We start from the raw sequence: 5,000 nt of genomic DNA, 5'->3' as shown, positions 1-5,000 counted from the left end.
CAAAAACCCGTATTAAGGTGCGTTTATTTCGGTTTTAGTGTGTTGCTGTATTTCCTTTGTAATTAACATGCTGGTGTAATGACTACGGTGATATTGATGATAATGATTATGTTAGTACTCATGAGCCATTAATGTTCCTATCTTATTCTTACTAAGGTGATGATTACTGCTGTTCTCGTTATCATTATCATTATTGTTATTGTTTTTTCATTTTATTATTTATAACCATCACCTTAATGAAATATAATTAGAGTCTTTCAACACTTATGTATTATTTTTTTCTTCTCTTTTTATCGTAATTGTTGGTTAGCATTACATGAAAACTTCAAATCATTAATAGTAACCTCTCCTAATTGATACTAATCTAATAATATCGCCCATCTAATTTACAAATGAAAACGGCTTTAACATAAACCCACAAGATAACAGGACACATCGACTGGTCAGTTTACAACACCCCTCCCCACATATACACACACACACACACCCCAATGTTTTCCTTTACAAACTCCATGCCAACCCACACCAATATCACGCCAGTGCAATTTCCCTTGTAATAATCGTACGCAATGTGGCGAGCACTGTCGTAAGTTCTATATGAATGAATTCTGTGCGGGTATGACTTTCACAGCCCAGGCAGACCGTGGGAAAGCTATAGGCTTTGACTCTATCAAAATAGACAAAACACAAACTCACGTATACACCATCAGCTAGGACTGAAATTACAATGCTCAAATCGGCTTTTGATATAGTGGAACTGTGCTGCTCGTGTACAATAAACTCCAAAAAGCATATAGAACCAACAAACAATTATTAATGCAACTCAGACCACTAGGTAGAACAAATATCGTGATGTGGAATATACAACAATATAATCAATATATATCGCTTGCCTCGTAAGTTATCAAGAAACATTATGCTCTTCACATTATTACATTTAGTACTGCACTTTTTCTGAAAGGTTAATGTACTCTTGGACGTAAAATGTAGTACTTCGCCTGCTCTACTCCATATGCATTAAGAATAGTGAACTCTTAAATCATATTCTTTTCAAAGGAAGAATGTAAATTTACCATGTCGCTCACTAACGTAGAATAAATATTCAGTATCATTTTACGTAAATTCAGTAATATATTGACAGTCGTGTGTTACAAAAGATGAAAAAACAAAAACAATACTACCGGTGTTTCCTTTTCGTTCACTGACTTTCCATCCGCTGGTTCGTTCTTTGAAATGTTTGTTTGAGATGTCTCCTCCTTTTTCTTTGTTTTCTCATTTCTTCTTACGTCTTTGTTAGGGATGTCTCATATGTCTCGTCTCCAAGGGCTAGAACCGTGAAATCCTGCTGTGGCTTCCTCATACACCTAGAAATAGGCAAAGGAATGCAGTTATTACCAGTTTCATAAAGGGCTGGTGACGTTCATCAGAGAGAGTGTGAAGACATTTTTTGGAAAGGAGCAAAAGCGATCTAGGATTAAGCTTCTGGTTGACCTAAAAAACGGAAGGGAAAAATCTGTAAATGAGGAGATGGAAGTGATGAAAATACCCACGCGTTCACAGTAGGCCTATCAAGCTTTCCACGTGGCTCGGTGAAATTCAAGTTATATGGCACAGTAAGATAAAAGTTTCCCATGGCAAGATTTGTATTGCTTATTACATTCAGAGAGCAGCAGTTACTAAATCAAACAAAACAGTAAGGAAATGTGTAATATGTAATTGTTTGATTTGAATGTCACAACTGTAAAAGTCCTACAGAATAAGAACAGAAATTATTTTTGAAATTCATTGTAAAAAAAATCTGAATGCTTCTGTCGGTGACCAATTGGCCAGTCAAGTAACTGCAACATCTGTATTGTTGTAACCCAGGCTTTGCAGTCCAAATCTCGGCATGGATTCCAACCAGTTTAGACACGAATGGTCGATTCAAATATGGGAGGGAAATGAGGTCAAGGGACTGTAAAGATTTCCCCATTTTGATCGACAGCAACACGATTTCACAGTTTCACAAATCATGAACGACTGAATCAGAGAAACGGCGAATGTCGACATGACGTCACGCCCAGCGACGAACACCGTATTCCCGAATCCAAAATCGTTACGCCCGCGATGCAATGGAAACCCGACAAACCCCGACAGAATAATAAACAGGAGTGCATAACGAGAAGCCAATGCGGTCCTACTGGAATATCCGATCTATAGGTTTGTTTACTTTCCGCAGTTCCATTTGTCTCGTTCATAAACTTTCCTTCGATACTCCAGGAGAGGTTCTCATTATTCTTGGACGTTTAGACTCAAGCTTAGAGTCTCTCGCTTGGTCAGTGTACGTTCGTTTGTGTAACGGAAGAAACGAATTTATAGAGCGAGGGAGGGAGGGAGGGAGGGAAGGAGGGAAGGAGGGAAGGAGGGAGCGATATGTCCTGGGGGGGGGGGGGATACACAAGCAGATGACCTAGAGGTGAGGGGGGGGGGGCAGTTTACCGAGGGAAGGGGAGGAACTAAACAGTCAGGGGGATACAGAAACAAGATACCTAACGAGGAAGGGGGCAAAGATACCTTTGGTAGAAAGGAGGGAAGCAGACGACTCGAGGAAAGGGGGTGTAAGGAACCAAACAACCTGGGGAGGGGGGGGGGGGTAAGAAACAACCAGATGGACATGTAAGGTGACCAAACGACCTTTTTGGGGGGGAGGGGGGCTATATCAACTCTCCCCCCCCCCCCTCCCCGCCTCCCAACGCCCACATTCTTCACCCGTAACTGATGCCTTTCCCCGCTGCCGTGAACACCCGCCCACGAAATCGCCACCAGCTGCCGGCGACTGTGTTGTAAGGCGTCGCCAGTCTCCGTAACATTAGGCATAATGCAGCTGCCGCGATATATTGCCCGAATTCATGGCAGAAATTATGACCCAATTTCATGGCTGGCTGGAGAGCTGGTGAGGAACTGGGGAAAGTTTAAAGTTACTGAATGCTTGTGGGCAATTGTCGAGCATGTTATAACGTGACGGAGCTCGTGCAGACAGCGCGGGTTGCAGTAGACGGACGCGATACAGTGCGGGCTATGCGGGAGATTGTGTGTGTGTGTGTGTGTGTGTGTGTGTGTGTGTGTGTGTGTGTGTGTGTGTGTGTGTGTGTGTGTGTGTGTGTGTGTGTGTGTGTGTGTGTGAGAGAGAGAGAGAGATAGTTGAAGAGAGAGGGAGAGAGTGGGAGAGAGAGAGAGTGGGAGATAGAGAGAGTGGGAGAGAGAATGGGAGAGAGAGAGAGAGTTGGAGAGAAAGAGTAAGAGATAGAAAGAGTGAGAGATAGAGTGAGAGATAGAAAGAGTGAGAGATAGAAAGAGTGAGAGATAGAAAGAGTGAGAGATAGAAAGAGTGAGAGATAGAAAGAGTGAGAGATAGAAAGAGTGAGAGATAGAAAGAGTAAGAGAGAGAGAGAGAGAGAGAAGAGAGAGTGAGAGAGAGAGATAGAGAAAATGTATGTATGTGAGTGTATGTGTATATATCTATATACGTATGCATGTATGTATTATTCTTATATGTATGCATGCACGTATGTATATATATGTGCATGTTTGTAAGCAGAATATTCATCACATCTTCTCAACGGCCATGACACAAGGAAACGGTCTCACATTCGGTCTCGATTCGCTTAGCAGTATATTTCCATCTTAAGGGCAGTGTGTGAGCGCTTGTTTTGTACTCTTAAAAATCTCACGACGGCTGTTTTGCGAACTCTGGGATAGACTTGCATGGCGCTTTATAGATTACAATGCACACACTCTGCATTTCCTTCGTAGCTGGTGCATGGTGATTTGACTTGTGCATGAAAGACAGAGGAGGAGTTTCTTCAAGGAGGAAGTTTTTCTTTTTTTTGTGTGTGTCTTGGGTGAATTTTTTTGTTTGTTTGGTTGTTTTTGCTCTTAGGATTTATGCAAGTAGTGAAGGTTTAAACATAGTCCTCACGGCAATTGTCGTAATCAATAACAGCTTCAGTGACAGTTTCGTTATCATGGCTGTTATTTTTTAAAGATATGAGATAAGATCCACCCCCCCCCCCCTCCGCTTCCCCGTCCTACTTATTCACACTTGAACCCTCTATCTCCCTCGTTTCTCTGAACCTCTCCCCCCCCCCTCGCCCCCTCCATCTCTTAATCCCTCTTCCGCCTTCCCCTCCCTCAGCTTCCCCTCCCTCAACCCCTCCATCCCTCTTCCCTCTTCCGGATTCCCCTCCCTTGCCTCCTCTTCCCTCACCCTCTCCCTCTCCCCCTCTCCCATCCCTCCCTCATCCCCCCTCCCTCAACCCTTTCCTCTCAACCCCTAATCCCTCTCCTTCCCCTTCCCCTTCCCTCCCCCCCCTCTACCCCCCTCTTCCCACCCCTCCCTCTCCATCCCACCATCCTCTCCCTCTCTCCCTCCCCCCCCTCCCTGTCCTTCGCTCCCCCCAACCCACCCCCACAGCCAGCGAAATCTTACGACAGCCGTTCACTCATACACGATCTCCCGGAAGCTGCAAGAATGCTATAAACAGGGAGATGCAGATGCCTTTCCCGATACAAATACCGAATCCTACTCTCCACCGCGGAAGACCGATGTGTTAGGTGACTTGGTATTCCCTTTTTTTGTTGTTTTTTTTCTTTCTTTATTTCTTTTCTTTGTCGTCTTCTTTCTTTCTTCTTATTCTTTTTTCTTTTCTTTTTTTTGTTCTTTTCTTTGTCGTCCTCTTCTTTTTTTTCTTCTTTTTTCTTCCTATTTTGCTTATTCTTCTTCCTCCTTCTCTTTCTCTTTTTCTTCTTCTCCTCTTTCTCCTCTCCCTCAGCTTCCTCCTCCTCCCCCTCAAATTCCTTAACCTCCTCCGCCCCCTCCTCTCTCTCCTTTTCCTCCTCCTCGTCCCTCTGCTCCTCCTTCTCCCCCTTCTCCTCCTCCTCCTCCTCCTCCTCCTCCTCCTCCTCCTCCTCCTCCACCTCCTCCTCCTCCTCCTCCTCCTCCCCCTCCTTCCCCTCCTCCT

Source organism: Penaeus chinensis, chromosome 8 (assembly GCF_019202785.1).
Source record: "Penaeus chinensis breed Huanghai No. 1 chromosome 8, ASM1920278v2, whole genome shotgun sequence".
NCBI classification, from domain to species: Eukaryota; Metazoa; Arthropoda; class Malacostraca; order Decapoda; family Penaeidae; genus Penaeus; species Penaeus chinensis.
The sequence above is the reverse complement of the archived record's forward strand: the minus strand, read 5'-3'. Positions refer to the sequence as shown.